The sequence below is a fragment of the Nomascus leucogenys genome, chromosome 14 (genome assembly GCF_006542625.1).
Source record: "Nomascus leucogenys isolate Asia chromosome 14, Asia_NLE_v1, whole genome shotgun sequence".
NCBI classification, from domain to species: Eukaryota; Metazoa; Chordata; class Mammalia; order Primates; family Hylobatidae; genus Nomascus; species Nomascus leucogenys.
This window is the reverse complement of record NC_044394.1, coordinates 59,567,951-59,582,381: the sequence shown is the minus strand read 5'-3', so window position 1 is coordinate 59,582,381 and position 14,431 is coordinate 59,567,951. Positions and strand designations below refer to the sequence as shown.

The 14,431-nt window shown below is 34.9% G+C and overlaps 1 protein-coding gene across 2 annotated transcripts in view; it reads left to right on the top strand.

The window, feature by feature from the left end:
- The window catches only part of TACR1 (tachykinin receptor 1), a 161,148-nt gene that overhangs the window by 88,028 nt on the left and 58,689 nt on the right, over window positions 1–14,431 (top strand). The window lies entirely within an intron of this gene.

Sequence of the window (14,431 nt, the reverse complement as noted above, 5' to 3'; positions counted from 1 at the left end):
CTCATATCAGGTTGATGCGTCCACAGTTATCAGGGGACTACAGTATCCCAAATACTATTCTGAGCATTGAAAGATAATTTTTGAAGTGTAAGATCTAGATCCTGTTATAGCAGAGCCATATCCCTCGGGCCTTTTACCAGAGACATTACCCTGCCGGCATCTGCCTTTCTTTGCATAGGAACTTTTTCCTAAGCTACAGAATGCCGCTCTTCTCTCCTGCACAGGATGCGGGAAGATGGGGAATTACCTCCCACTCCCAGCAGCTCTCAACAATGACTGAGGGGCTGCTCTGTCTATGGAGTAGCCATTCTTTTATACCTTTACCTTCTTTATAAACTTGCTTTCACTTTGCACTGCAAAAAAAAAAGAACAATGCCTGAGGGGAGCTGGCATCTGAACACCCATCTCCCACCCCTCAGGGGAGTGTGTCTCTGTGGTTTGTGTTTTACATCATGTCCGAGCTTTCCTTGTGGGATTAATCTCCACGGGGAGCTGCCTGGGTAATGTACTCTTTAGTGGCCACTGCGTCTTCACTATACCACTGCTCCCTTTTCTTACTGGTGTTTCTTCTCCTGAATAAGGTACTTGCACTTGAAAATCTTGAGATAAAGATTCCCTTTTGCGGAAAACCAAAACAATACACCTACACCCAGGATTTTACAGCTGGAGAAATAGAATATATGCAGGTGAAACACATGGGAAGGCCAGGCCAGGCATTGAGACCTTATGAGTTACAGGTCCCTTACAGGGCAGACATACTTATCTTCTAGAGGCCTGCCTGATCACATTTAGGGTTTTTAGAAGTATCCCAGCAATTTTCTCCAAGACGTCTTATCCTTGAAGCAACATTGAAATGGCATATTCTTTGTTTTGTTCTGCTCAAGTGAGCCACAATGTGACATTTATATTACAGTTAGTTTTATGGACTCAGAGCACATGGATGATGTGGACCTTTTTGAAAGTCCTCTATAATTCTCCAATCTCAGGTTTTTTATGTGAATCATAAAAGAACACTGGTGTTAAAATCAAAAGATCTGAATTTTAATTACAAGATTGCCAGTTACTGGCCATATGACCCTGGGCAAGGGTCACAGCCTCTCCTCGTTATTAAAATGAGAGATAATAGAGCTCTGTTTCCTATAAACAATTCTTGTGAAGATCAAACAAGATAATGTATTCTCACCTTGTAAGCTATTGAATGCCATACAAAAGGTATGAACCAAATTCATCAGATAGCAGTATAATTATGAGACCTTTAAACTTAAGTTAAAATGAGACACCATACCTGTCATTTCCCCCAAGCTTTGAGGGCTGAAAGCCTGTTGCACACAGTTACCCTGCTGCATGTGTTCCATGAGCATGGAAACGCAGCCTGCCAGAAAGCAATACATAAAGCTCAGACATCACCTTCCAGACACAGACAGTGGGATTTAATCGATCAAGCAATGGAGGGATTAATGCTCAGCCTAGGAAATATCGAAAATTATTCTTTCAAATGAAACTACAAGCCTGAGCAAGGTCCCAGAGGGAGAAAGAACACAGCTTTACAAGCCATACAGAATCTGTGAACACGTTCAAGCCAGAAGGTTTCCTCAAAAGGGGAAAAAAAAAATCTCTGAATTAAAGCTCGTTATATAAACTGTTTCAGAAATATCTCCCATTGTTTCCATGGGCTGTAGCTCAGCTCTTAGTTTTCATGGTCTTTTCAAAATCTGATCACTTTCTACAACTTTTGTTTCAAAATACTCATAGTTCTTTAATCTTACAACAAATTCAAAGTTTAACTTGGAAATAAAGATTAATTTTCTCACAGATCTCTGGGGTCCTTTCCAAAAAAAATAATATTTTGGGGGAGTCTTGATTTTGAACATTTTGGTGTTTAATGCTTATGAATGACTAGAAAATCTCTTTGAGACTCAACATGACGTGTTGGATTGTCTTATTTCCTTGCTTTGAGAATTTAGGGTAGCTGCTACTGGATGTACAGTTATGTTTGCCATTGTTGTTTATTTCATCATTTTAACCTAAAAAATAAGCTTGGCTTAAGAGCATCTAATGTTATCTATTTATGAAGTGTAACATGTTTATTGATACAATAGTAAATCAAAATAGTATATTTGTCATTCACTTAATGACAGTGACGGAAACATAAGTGTATAGCATAGCTTTATTCAAACCTATTTTCTTTTTGTCAGTATCCTTCATAATACATTATAATATTTTTCTAGACAATTTCAATTTTACCATGTCTAAACAAACTACTTAATTATATTCTCTTCTTTTAGAAGAAATGATTGCCACTTTCACAGTACACAACAATCCCAAATTTGAAACCAGATGGAAACTTGTTTTGAGGCAGTATAATAATTAGAAGATTGTGTGCTCTGGAGTTAGATGAGCGATCAGCTCCCGGTCCCATCACTCTCTAGCTCAGTCATAATGGTCAAGTAATTGAAGGCTCTGAGCCTAATAATACAGACAGTCCCCCATTTCCAAAGGTTCAACTTGCAATTTTTCAACTTTACAATGGTGGGAAAGTGATATGCATTCAGTATAAACTGTAATTTGAGTATTCATACAACCATTCTGTTTTTCATTTTCAGTATAATTTTCAATAAATTACATGAGATAGTCAACACTTTATTATAAAATATGCTCTGTGTTATATGATTTTGCCCAATTGTAGGCTAATGTAAGTGTTCTGAGCACATGTAAGGTAGGCTGGGCTAAACTAGGATGTTTGGTAGGTTAGGTGTGGTAAGTGCATTTTCAACTTAAAATATTTTCAATTTATGATGGGTTTATCTGGATCTAACCCTATTGTAAGTCGAGGAGCAGCTGTACATTCCACAAAGAAGCATTGAGAGATGTAAGTAAAAATAACCTATATGAAGTCCTCAGCCTAGTGCCCTGGATGGGGTAAAGGTCTAGTGAATGTTAACTACCAATGTTAGCATCATTCATTAATCTGGGTTCACTGGAAGATGACAGTGTGATGGGCAGATGCTTAGACCCAATTTAATTGATGAATAATTGTGTAAGCTAATTACATAAAATGTTTTGTGAAAAATCTCAGGTTGCTGCACCTGCCTTCTGGCTGTATGGTGAACCTTCAACCATGATCATTCATTCAAACTCTTTACTAACGTTTGCAAATACAGTTAAACTAACGTTTACTAAAACATCAATTAAATTAAGCACTATTAAAGACAGGAAATCCAATAAAAGAATGGGCAAAGGTTTTGAACATGGGCTTCACACACACACACACACACACACACACACACACACACAATACACAAAGCCAATAAATATTATGAGGAGGCACACAACTTCATTTGTTACCAGTGAAATGCAAATTAAAGCGATAATGAGATCTTACTACACAGCCATCAAACTAGAAAATATTAAGAAATCTGACAAAACTAAGTGTTTCAAACTAAGCAGTAAGAACATTTGTCAACTGCTAGAAGGAGTATAAATTGATAATTACATTGGAAAATACTTTTTTTTTTTTTTTGAGACGGAGTTTCACTCTTGTTTCCCAGGCTGGAGTGCAATGGCACTATCTCAGCTCAGTGCAACCTCCGCCTCCTGGGTTCGAGCGATTCTCCTGCCTCAGCCTCCAGAATAGCTAGGATTACAGGCGCCCATCACCACGCCCAGCTAATTTTTTGTATTTTTAGTAGAGACAGGGTTTCACCACGTTGGCCAGGCTGGTCTTGAACTCCTGACCTCAGGTGAACCGCTGGCCTCGGCCTCCCGCCTGGGTGACAGAGTGAAATCCTGTCTCAAAGAAGAAGAAAAAAAAATGGTGTCTTATAAAAATTTAAAGTGCCTTATATAAGTACAAGTCAACACAAATATAGATTGTTTCCCTCTTTATAACACAAAATATAGCCTATTATGCACACTGTTATGCACCTTGTTTTTTTAAACTCAGTATGTCTTAGAGATATTTCCCTATTATTCAGCTCCCTGGGATTACAGGCATAAGCCACCGCGCCCAGCCCAGAAAATACTTTTATAGTGTCTAGAAAGGAAGAAGCTATGCATACCCTATAACTCGGAAATTTCACTTGCAGGTAATTACCCTTAAAAAAAAAAGCTATGCACATATGCACTCAATTACATCAAACATAATGTTCCCATCAGCATTGCTCTTAATACCCCCCAAAGTGGAAATGTTTCAAATATCCATCATCAGTAGAATGGATAAAACAAACAAACAAAAAATTGTAGAGCCCAGTGCAGTGGCTCATGCCTGTAATCCCAGCACTTTGGGAGGCCCAGGCAGGTGGATCGCTTAAGCTCAGGAGTTCAAGACCAGCCTGGGCAACATGGTGAAATCCCGTCTCTACAAATAAATTAGCTCTGCGTGGTGGCAAGTTCACCCGTGGTCCCAGATACTCGGGAGGCTGAGGTGGGAGGATCACTTGAGCCTGGGAGGCAGAGGTTGCAGGGAGCTGAGGTCACTCCACTGCACTCCCGCCTGGGTGACAGAGTGAAATCCTGTCTCAAAGAAGAAGAAAAAAAATGGTGTCCTATAAAAAGTTAAAGTGCCTTGTATAAGTACAAGTCAACACAAATATAGATTGTTTCCCTCTTTATAACACAAAATATAGCCTATTATGCACACTGTTATGCACCTTGTTTTTTTAAACTCAGTATGTCTTAGAGATATTTCCATATTATTCATAAAGAGCGTCTCTTTTTTTTTTTTGAGACGGAGTCTCACTCTGTCGCTCAGGCTGGAGTGCAGTGGCGCCATCTCGGCTCACTGCAAGCTCCACCTCCTGGGTTCACGCCATTCTCCCACCTCAGCCTCCTGATTAGCTGGGACTACAGGCACCCGCCACCATGCCCAGCTAATTTTTTTGTATTTTTAGCAGAGACGGGGTTTCACCGTGTTAGCCAGGATGGTCTCGATCTCCTGACCTTGTGATCCACCCGCCTCGGCCTCCCAAAGTGCTGGGATTACAGGCATGAGCCACCGCGCCCAGCCCCTTCTCTATTCTTTTTTTAGTATTCCACTTTTTGAATGTATGCTATTATTTAACCAATCATTTATCGGTGGACTTTAGACTGTCTTCAATGGTTTGCTATTACAGAGTGCCACCATGAATAACATTTATATATATCATACAAGAATACCTACAGCATAAAATCTCAAAAATAGACTATGTCATCTTAATTTTGATATTTGCCCTCCATACAAGATTGTACTAATTTACATTCTCACCTGCAATGTGTGAGAGTTCCTGTTTCTCCACAGCCTCACCAGCAAAGTATATCATCAAGCTTTTAGATTTTTACCCATCTGATGGGGGAAAAAAATAAGAATGGGATCTCATAGTTAAAATGCTCATTTCCCTTTTAGGAGTGGGGACGAACATCTTTTTATAATTTAATAATCATTCGTATATATATATATATTTTATAATCTGCTTATTTCATTTACCATATCATAAACAATTTCTATGTTATTAAAATTTTTTCTGTGACATGATGTGAAGACACACACACACACACACACACATGTTAACAAATACCCTCCTTTGAAAATTTATTACTTCAGTCGTTTCTCTTAACTGACTAGTAAGATAAACCACCAGCTTCAAAGTTAGCTGCTTCTAGCTATATTCCTAGATCCCTGGGGGAACTCGTTCAGTTTTATCTGCCATTCCCTGTCTGTGTTTACAATTCACAGTTATAGATAATTATGCTAACATTATAACATTCATGAAAATGGGGAGTTAGGCTCATCAATATAATATTATCATAATTTGTAATTAAGTCCTGCAATAATTAGCAACCCAGCAGCTTAGCGTGGCTGCTATGACACTACACAGGAAGTTCTAGGAAGGTGGAGATGACTGACAGGTGATAAAGATTTTACGTGTAATCGAAGGTGACTCTTCCCATTGGAGAAGAAAGCACAGAGAAATAAAGGTGAATGTATAAAGAAGAAAAATTTGGCTTTCCAAAATGCATTGACCCTTTCCTTTTTTCTATAAAAACTGTGAGGAGCATGCAGTAGCTTTCAAAGTTAATCAGAGCTAAGCCCACTCTTGTAGTTGTTATGTTGGCTGTAAGGTGGCAATGGTCTCAGAAGGTACGAGGGCAATGCCCCTGAGGACAAGGAAGATGAACGAGCCAACATTTCTTCATCAGAGAACCCACCACCAAGGCCACGAAAAAATCTGTAATGAGGATGAAAAATGAAAAAGACATCCAAAAAAATGAGATTTACACAAGCTGGGAATTTCTGCTTCCCTGAGTCATTTATTAATATTGGTCATATGTCATTTTCTGATAATTAAATTTCTATGTACATAATTTTATGGTAGAGTTTTAGCAAGAAGTAAGACATTCCTATTCTGAATTCTAAATATTACCAATAATAGTGGGAGAGGAGGCTATGTTAGAAAACAGAATCGTTCATTTAATTAACTGGATATTTTGTGGAAATGTGAGTGAATATGAATATGTTAGCTCTAGTATAATTCTGTACAGGTACCAACTGTAACAGCAGACTACAAAAATATGCCATTGTCATTATTTACAGCACTTCATCTTTTGTATATTATGATTCATTATCAAAAATCAGCCGAAATTTTTATATCTATATGTATTCTTTACTTTCGTTCACAATAATAAAAACCGAAAATCACCTCATTAACAGGGAGTAAGAGAGGAATATTTAAAAATATACCTACAGCACTACTTCTCACATTTTCCATCTTCTTGATTATTTTACAAATTAAAAAAAAAAATGTGGATCCTTTGCCAAGCTGCTCTAGGCCTTGACCAAAGAGGTGTCAACATATTTGTGTTTCCAGGATTGATTGTTTATGCTAGCTGTTGTGATTAATCTCTTCCCCTGACACCCACCACACTTATAAATATAGACCAGAGCCCCCAGTATTATCGTATTGGCTGATGAAAAGCAATTAAACTGAGAGGGAAAAGTGCATTGACACTGCAGGGGAAGATGCTAGCATAAAAACATGCCCTTAACCTTGACTCCCAGACAGAAATCAGAGTGAACAAAATAAAAAAAAAAGAAGAAGAAGAGGAAGAAGGAAGAAAGAAGAAGAAAGAAGAAAGAAAGAAGAAGAAGAAGAAAGAAGAAGAAGAAGAAGAAGAAGAAGAAGAAGAAGAAGAAGAAAGAAGAAGAAGAAGAAGAAGAAGAAGAAGAAAGCCAATGTTACTGCAGAAACTATAAAGGTTGCCACACAAATGCCAGAAATTTTACTACATTTCTGGTAGACATTGTGCAGATAGAGCCAAACAGGAGGCAGCCACCAAGGGCTGCATGTTACGGCCTCTACATACCAGTAGCCCCTAATTAGGAGGTGAAACTGTGAGCCTTGAAGCCTTGAGAAAGATGGGTCCACCCAATTTAGGACTCCTTTGGGGTGCTGCCATCAACTTCCGGAGGCAGCTGCCCTCAGATGGAGAAAGAGAAAGCACAGAGGCCAGCCAGCATAATTCACAATAAGATTAAATGGATGATTTTCCACAAAACCATAAATTATCAAACTGATACAGCTTGGAGGTAAAGGGGAATGAAACTACTGTTCAAAAATTACATTTACAAAAGGCACTGGGATCAAAATCTGTGCAGGAAAAAATCTTTCAAATACCCTTATAAGTTCTTCAAGAGTACAGAATAATACGAAAATCTTGCTCATTTATTATGGAGATTTGGTAAAACCTAAATATAGAAAGCTAACAAAGACAACACCAAAAACAAACCTTCAGACCAGCTCCATTTACAAATATAGATGCAAACATCCCAATTAAAACGTTCACCAAAAAAAAAAAAAAAAACAGCAATGTTATGTTTTTGAGCACGACTTTTTCCAGCAAATAATACTAGTAAATAAATTATCCGGAAATCTGTTATTATATTTCTTCATATTAATTTATTAAAGGGGAGCATCATGTATTTGTCTCAAGAAACGCTAAAATTAAATTTGTTAAAATGTAATGTGTTGAAGAAAAAAGTAGCTTATTTCAGCAATAATTATTCAGCAATAATCCTTGACAAAATAAAACGAAAAATGGATCTCCTTTTCAAAAAAAGGTGAAAACCCTTAGAATAATTAAGAAATAGCCAACATTTATGTGAGGAAAATGAAAAATATCATGCTAATTTAGACTTTACTGGATGGTATAAGAAAATATTTGAGAACTACATTCCACATGATTCAAAACACAGAAAGTGTTTAAGGGTATATAGAAAACAGTTTCCCTTCTATCTTTATATAATTCCTAAGGATATCAGTTCTTCTCAAACTATTCCTAAGAGTATGTTTAGGCAGTTTGATAAAGTGAATCATCTGAAAGAGTTAATGGATAAAACTCATTCAAGAAAATAATAAACAAGAAGAATTAATTTTGATATCAGCAAAATAACTTTTAAGAGAATGATAATAAATGACTTGCCATTCGAGATATCAAAATACTCAGTACTGGGGGTAGAATCATTTAATAAAAGCAGACTAGAAATTACACACGCACACACAAAAACTCAAATGTATAAAATTTTGTGTTCAGTATGTGCTAAAGATCGCATGTCAAATTTGTAAGGATTATTCCATACATATTTTTGGAAACCTGAATAACCTAAAATTGTAGGATTCTGTACTTGAATGAGTTTGTAGATTACTCTCTATTCTACAGCTGCCCACAACTTGGAGAGTCATAATATATAATAGCATATTGGAGCCTTTGAGAGGGTTTCCTTTTTAAATTTTTTAAAAAAATTTATATGAGATATATTTGTGTGGTTTACAAATCAGGGAGTGTAAAAAAGTAATTAGGAAAAGGTTTCTCTCTCTCTCTCTGTCTCTCTCAAGGTTTCTCTCTCTCTCTCTCTCTCAAGGTTCCTCTCTCTCTCTCTCTCTCAGTCTCTCATACTTGCCCTCTTTCTACCCCTACCACTTTATGGATAACCACCACTCTTGGTTTCTAATGAACCTTCTAACATTTCTTTATGCCATCTAAGAAAGTGTAAACATATATTCTTACTGTCTCCTTTCTTAATGCACAATACAATATACAGTATACCCTATTCTGACTTTTTCTGTTAACAATCTTGGATATCCTTTCCCATCAGCATTGCAAGCATTCTCACATCTTTTCTTTATAGCTGCATAGTATTCTTTATATGGAGAAACCATAATTTACTTATCCAGTATGATATTGACATATATTTGCATTATGTCTAATGTTTTCCCACTTCAAATTCTATTACAAAGACTAGTCTCCATCCTAGTAAGTATTGCAGTGAAGAAATCCAGTGGTTTTGCTTAAACCTTGTGCTTCTCAAACTTATTTGATTGTGGAATCCTTCTTTAGATTAATCCTATAAACATCACACAAAAGTATTATCCATAAAACATATTCTGGGGAAACTCTAGACTAACCATAAAACTGGATTCCTTTCTCACAACTTAAAACCAATATAAATTCCAAATAAATTGGGATGGAGTAGAGGCTTTCAAAGCATAACCCTCAAGGCAGAAGCCAAAATGAAAGATTGCTGGTTTGCATATATAAGTAAATAGATATACACATACAGATATAGTTATAGATGTGCTTGTTAAATTCTATATATCAGGAAACTCCATGAAGAACTTCTGCATGTGAAAAATTGAGAAAAAAATTATAATATATGAGAAAAGCTAACATACAGGACTCCAACTTATCAATAAGAGTAAAGCAACCCTAAAAAACTACAGCTCATAAAAGAATATGAAAAATTATATTCCAAATAATGCATACAATTTTTCCTTTATTTGAGTGGCCCGTGTTAAACTTAATGAAAATGTTAAGTATCAATGAGGTTATGGGGAAGGTGGGAGCTGTTTTCAGGAGCATAGTTTGACAGTATCTGTCAAAGTTTTCAAATGTGTAGTTGATTTGAATCAGCAATTGCATTCTTAGAAAGTCTTAACAGCAATTATATTATGTAAGATTTGATGTCAGCATGGTTTATAGAGCTGTAAAATTAGAAACAAATATGAAACCATAAAAGATTGATTAAAGAAATGATGGATCATTCATACAAAAAAACTATACAGCTGTTAAGATGGCATTATACAGGTACATTAATTAATGTGAAAATATTAATAATACTGATCATATATTATGATCATGATATTATTTATCATAATATTACAATCAGTAAATAAAGCAGGCTTCAAAGTAATATGTGCAGTTAGTGCCCATTGTATGTTTTATAAAGTGTATTCATTCACTTATGGATTATAGGTAAAAAGTCTGGAAAATTATGCAGCAAAATTTAATATGCAATGTTTTTGCTTTTGATGTGGAATTGTGGGTCATCTAAAATTTTTACTTTAGCTTTTCTGCAATTTAAAATAATTTATCTATACTGAAAATAAGTTATTGCCTTGACTGCATTTTTAAATTAAGTAATGTAAAATTTTTAAGACATCTACTTCTAGAATAAAAATATTATCACTTGAAAAAAATCACCAAGAAATAAAAAGATGAGATAAAATGAATATATAAAAAATAGACCACAATCATTTTCTCTCTAAATTGTTAAGACACTGTTCCATGGTCTTCCAATATTTACTTAAGTGAAGAAATCTGATACCATCTGATTTTTTCCCATTTTACATAATTTGTGATTTCTGCCTGCATACATTTAAGATTTTTCTTTATCTTATTGTAATGCTTCATTTCGTATTGTATTTTCAAAAGCCACACCAGGAGACATGTATATGTAGAGGATTTTGTCATTTTCTGTCATTGCTGAGACCTTTTAATCCAAAGTCAGATCTCTACTTCAGGGAAATTCTCCTTTAAAAACATTTTTTAATGGCCTGCCCTCTTTTCTGCCCTCCTTTCAGAGTTACTGCTACACATAAATTGTGTACTTTCCACGTCCCTTACTATTTTACTAACTTGATTATTTCTTTCATCATTTTATGGTTTCCAGGTGAATTCTTAGGCATTTCTGATGAAACTGTAAGATGAAGAGATTATCTGCTCTTCACAGCTTCCTCAGCATTTTTAATGTTGTAATCCTGTTTTTATTTGAAAGCAGTATTTTCTGCCCTTTTCATAAGTGCAACAGCATTTTTAATTGTGTAATCATGTTTTCATTTGAAAAAAGTATTTTCTGCCCTTCTCATAAGTGCAACAGCCTCTCAAATCTCGTTTAAAAACAAATATGGAATTACTTTGAACTTCCACCTGTTTCTTGAAGTAAGATATCTCACAAAGAGACATTTACTTTTCTTCCCACATTAGCTTCAGCAAACATCCAACCATTTTCTCTTTTTGTTCATTCTAATAACTGTAGTCCAGTATGGAGAGTTAAAATAGATTCCAAGTTAAAGAGGTCTCTACTCAAGTCTTTCAATTCCAGATTTAAAAAGGAGTACGTGTGGCTTTGCTGTGGTTCTCTGCCCTTCCCAGCTGCCTCAACACTGTACAGAGCAGCCTGAGGATGTACAGAGCCTGGCCCTCTCCCTCATTAGTCATTACAGTTCATGTCTCCAGATGTTCAAGCCAATGGGAAGTGCACATTGGCCCACGAGCTGTCAGTTTCTTACCCCGATGCCGATTGTACATCCCAAAGATGACAGAAGGTTCAAGGTTTGGCCTCGCCCCTTCTCTCAAGCCCTTCCTCAGCTCCACCCTGCAGCCTTCAGCACTGCAGCAAGTTCCTTACAATTGTTTTCCCAAACAGGTTGTTCTTCCTGCAGCTGCCCAGATCCTCCTTCAGTTGGGTCTCAGCTGCTCAGTAACTGAAGAAATTTACTCTGGCCAGTGGGTGACTTCCTGCGCTTGTTTCCAGAGCTGAGACGAATTTTTACATTCCTTTGATAATCTCAGGAACTATTTCAAAGGGAAAAGGAATTAACTACAGGGAGCTTAAATTTGAGTATTATGTACAAATTTTGAAATGATTTTGAAATAATTTATTTTATATTTTCCAGCTGGTGATATATCAAAGTAATTTAGTTTTGTGAGCTTATCTTTTATCTAGCCGATTTATTGATTCTAATAATGATTAAGCTGTTTTTTTCTAGGAATACAATCATATATCTATAAATTAGGATTTTGTCTCCATCTTTCTAGTGGTTATGCCTCTTATTTCTGCTTCATGTTGTATTGTAATGACCATAACTTTCACAGTATTAAGTAATAATAATTTCGTTAACTTTCTTACTTTTCTGGAAACACCTACAATACTTTACCATTAAGTAGGTTTTGGGTTATTGGTTTCACAATTAAGTTCAATGTTCAATGAACTGCTGAGAAGACTGTTTATCAATAATCACACATTTTATTATTTTAAGAAGCATTATACTATTCCTAGTATGACAGTTTTGTAAAAATATATCAGCATCTGTTGAGAAAAGTGTATTTTTAATGTACCCCATGTATGCAAGTCATTTTAATTTTATTCCCTGTGTCTCTTGAATAAATCTTAGTTGGTCATAGTAAGTTATGCTTTTAATATACTGACTAGTTATGGTACATAGGATTTTTATATCAATATCAAAAAGTACTATTTGTTTGGTTTTCTGTGTGCTGTCTTTGTCAGATTTTGGTATCAAGATTAGGGATGCTTTTAAAAACTGTCTGTTTTCCAAAATAGCTTTGGAATTAGCCAAGGAACTTACCCATAAAACGAGCTCACCCTTGAGCCCTTTATGAAAGAAACTCTATAATACATTTTATTTCATCACTGCCACTTTTAGTTTTTCTGCTTTTTCAATTGGTTAATTTATATTTTTAAGAAAAAATCTATTTCATAGTGACTTTTAAATTTAATAACATACAATTATACATCATCTTTTCACATTTCTAATTTCTACTTCAACTATTTTTATTCCAAAATATTTGCTAAAATAGTTTATTTACCACTTCTATTGCCTTTCATTCTTTAATGTATCTTTTATTTTTATTTTTCTCCCTCTACCTAAGTTCATTTAAATGCACATTTTCTGGATTTTTTATTTTAATGTTCAGTTCATTTATTTTCAATTGTCAAATAGTGAAAACATCTACCAATAAAATTCATTTTGTCTCCATTCCATAAATGCTGATATATAATGCTCTCATATTCTTTGCTTTTTAAACAATCTACCACTACATAAATTTTTTTATCGACTCAATAGGTATTTAGAAAAATTTTAAGTCCAAGGTATTTCAAGTTTTCTTTCTTTCTTTTCTCCTTCCTTTCTTCCTTCCTTTCTTCTTTCCTTGCTTCCTCCGTTCCCCCTTCCTTCTTTCATCCTTGCCTCCATTCCCTCTTTCCTTCCTTTCTTATGCAAAACAGACTATGGCATATACCAAAGGTTACCTTTTGGGACTTACTAGAATGCTTTTTATGACCTGAAATATGGAGACAGATGAGGATTCAAAGTTGGTTAGTGAATCATCTTATTGTTTTGTTCAAATTGTTGCTGTTAGGGATTTTTGATAACTTATCCAATCATAGAGTGAGAGTGATACCTTAAAATTTTTCATTGTAATTGTTCTTCTGCTAAATTCTCTTTATAGTTTTAAAAGCTTTGCCTTACATGTGCTGAAGATATGTTTGTTTTCACTACAGATTATACTTTTAGTAACAGAAAATATATGTATATCTCTATTTAGTGCTTTTTTGCCATTAACACTACTTCCTATAGTATTAATAGTAACACCTCTGATTTGTTTACTTATACTTTTTCATCATTTTATTTTAGTTTTTTCCATATATTTAGTTTTCCTCTATCATTTTTTTGTGAGAATTCCTCTTACATACAGTATATTTTGATATTGGTTCATAACTTAAGATTCTTTTTTCTTTTAACAGGCTAGTTGAACATTTGCACACTCATTGTCTTTATCTATATATATTGTTATAGTTGGTCTTCTTTCATCATTTGGTTTAATACTTTCTGGTTTTTGTTTCCTCTTTTTTCTATTTTTCCTTTATACATGGTTTTGTTGACTATTATCTTTGGCAATTTCAAAGACACATATGTTTTATTTCATTATATAAATAGTTATCTTAAAGTTTTTTAAAAAATGTTCCCTACTTCCATAGCTATTGACATTTATAGTATTTATAATGTCACTTGGCATTATATTGACAACTATTGACATAATTTTAATAACAGAATTCATTTTTTACTTCCATTTATAGGAAAAGGAAATTTGTCGCTTTCTATTCTCATATTCCTTTGCCAGTTTTTCGGTTAATAACCTGGGGTTTATAACCTGTGTATTCTATAACATATGTCAGCATTCTCGAAGTGTAGTAATAAAACTCCTGCGATACATTTAAGAGGTATATGATGTTAAAATTACTTATATAAAGACAGAAAGACATAATTTACCTTTTTCACACTCATTCTCTCATGAATCTACAGTAGAGTTTTTCAGAGGT